Here is a 2,944-nt window from a genome sequence, read left to right as displayed (position 1 = left end):
ATGCACAACGAGATCATTCAAACACTCAAGAACTTAACACATCGTCCTGAGCTTATGGTAGAGCATTGTGATGTCAATGCCATGCAAATGCCAAGTGTAAAAACCATAAATCTAAAGTCATGGCATGCTTTAACTGTACAAAGTCTAGTCACTTCACTCGTGATTGCGCTAAACCTGCAAACCATGTAGTCCATGGCTCATTTTCTCGTAAATTTGTGGTTAGTCACTTCCCAAGTATTGTTTGCACACTCTTTTATGTATTGGATCGTATACATAGAGTACCATACATTTTACAGTATTCTTTTTCACTATTATTTTAAGTAGCAAATTATGTTGGTTATCTATTGTTTTTATATAAATTAATCACTTATAATTTGTCACATCAAAATTATAACAAAGTTGTGGCATAAAAGGGTTTGAAATTTGCTGCAATAAATTTCAATGGCTAAGATTGAAAGTTAAAAAAATTAACTTTCAATCTCAACCACTGAATAATAAAAAAAAGAAAAATTAAAATATAGAAAAAAATGTTGATAAAAATATTTTGTGAATGGAGATGAGGTAATTGCATAAGGTGCAATACCCTAAATAATGCACCCGATCTAAATCCAGAGAAACAGACCATGCACAAAAGATATTAGAGATGGACGCATTTTACTTTTTCATGATGTATTGTATGCACCTGAAATACGGTTAAAGTTTATTGTCTGTTAATGTTTTACTCAAACTTTGATTTAGATATGCCCTTTAGGGCAGTACAGTAAATATTCTAAACTTGCTTTTATATCATTTAGACATGGATTAGTTACCTTTTTGACATTTTATGATGAGGATGCAAGGAATCAGTAGGCTTGATTAGGACATATTGGGTCAAGATAGGATGACTATGTTATGTAAAGAAGGCTTTGTAGGCCCACTGGCTAGAGTCAACTTACCAACTTTCTTCTCAAAAAAACTTATCAACTTGTGAACACTGTGTAGCTGGAAAGTTAACTAGGAAATCTTTTGAAATGGCTGTAAGAGAAAATGTTCCCTTAGAATTAATCCATTTGGATATATATAACCCAATAAATGTAAGGGTAGGGCATGATACCTCTTATTTCATTTCATTTATATATAACTTTACTGATAATGGTCATATGTATTTGATCTTTTCTCTCATGGGAAATTCTTAAGTACTTTCAGAGAACGGAGAAATAGTACTCCTTTCTCTCACATTCATGGTGGACTTTATCATAAATTTAATAAGTGAACCCCATCATGAATGTAAGAACAGGAAGCAGTACCATTCTCCGTGTTCCAAAAGTATCTAATCCAAAGCATTTGATTGCTCTAAGTGTTTCATTTATTTGGTTGAGAATAAATAAAAAATAAAAAAAAGGAACATTAAGTGCATGTTTGGTTACCACAATTTAGGCAAAAAATCACGTTTATGATTTCAAAACATGATTTAATGTGTTTGGTAAAATTTACAAATCATGCCTTTTGTGTCCAATAACATAATTTTTCCGTGTTTTCACATTGGACTAGTTGAGTAGCAATAACAAAAAGCTGTGTTTTTTTTTTTTTTTATTATTATTTTTTTTAAACCCAATTTCAAAAATCTAAACCAAACTCTTAGGACAACCTCAATGATAGTATTTATCTATAAGTAGTTAAAGACTTTTAAGGAGGTCTATAAGGATTAGAGGATTCGTAGGCAATTGACAATTTCCAACATTTCGTAGCAAAATGGTGTTGCGAAGAGGACTTAAACCTTACTTGACTTGGTAAGATTGATAATGATGCAAGCCAACTTCCCAATATCCTACTATGGGATACATTAGTGGTTGTAGCCTAGATCCTAACAAAGTGCCCTCTAATTTAATACCCTTCACTCCATATGAGTTATGGGAAAAATTCTTAAATACTCTTAGAGTACGGAAAAATGGTGCTCCCTCCTTTCATATTCATGGTGAAGTTCACTCTAATTTAATACCCTTCACTCCATAGGAGTTATAGGGAAAATTCTTAGATACTCCTGGGGTACGGAGAAATGGGGCTCCCTCCTCTCACATTCATGGTAGACCCCACTATAAATTTAATAAGTGGACCCCACCATGAATATGAGAGGGGAGAGCATCATTCTCCGTACTCCGAAAGTTCCTAAGAATTACTCAAGTTATGGGCTGTCAAGAAGCTTGATTTCAGTAACTTGTACTCCTGCGGGTCAGAAGGTACGTTCACAATGTCACCCATAAGCAAAGGAAGCTAGTTTCTAGAGTAAATAATTACATATTCATCAGATGCTCTACAGAATCAAGGAGTATGTGATGTTAAGTGAATATCCTGATGGAGGTATGGCTAAGATTGAGTTCACTAAAGTGTGGTTGTCCTCTACCTTTAAGATGGACGAATGTGAGGCAAGCTTTGTGCTTGGTGTTTAAATCCTAAGGGATTGTTCAAGGAAGCTTCTTAGTTTGTCTTGAGAGACTTGCATGAGAAAGATGCTCTAGATTACAGACTCGTCAATACTCCCATGATGTATTAAGCAATTAAATGTGGACTAACTCAGGCAAGGAAATATATAGAAATTCAGAAAAAATTTCATATTGTCACTTACACAATGAACCCACAATGACAATTTATGGTGATTAGTGATTACATGGTGCGCTCACTTATGGGCACAATTTTTTTTCACAACGGCATGTTAACATTGCCTACTATGATTGGTGTGCATAATAAAAATGAAGTCATAACAAACTAAAGTAAAATTAATATTACTCCAATTACAATAGATCATGTCAATAGTTTTTACAAATTACACCCTCTGACTTTAACCAAATTCAATTCAGTCATATAACTTTCACTTTAATTCAATAAAGTCCTCCAACTTTTACATGTATTCATTTCAAGTCTCCCATTAAGTATCCATCAAAAAGGTAACATTCAAGACCCTATAAAT

Source organism: Quercus lobata, chromosome 2 (assembly GCF_001633185.2).
Source record: "Quercus lobata isolate SW786 chromosome 2, ValleyOak3.0 Primary Assembly, whole genome shotgun sequence".
NCBI classification, from domain to species: domain Eukaryota; kingdom Viridiplantae; phylum Streptophyta; class Magnoliopsida; order Fagales; family Fagaceae; genus Quercus; species Quercus lobata.
Note: the sequence above shows the minus strand (reverse complement) of the source record.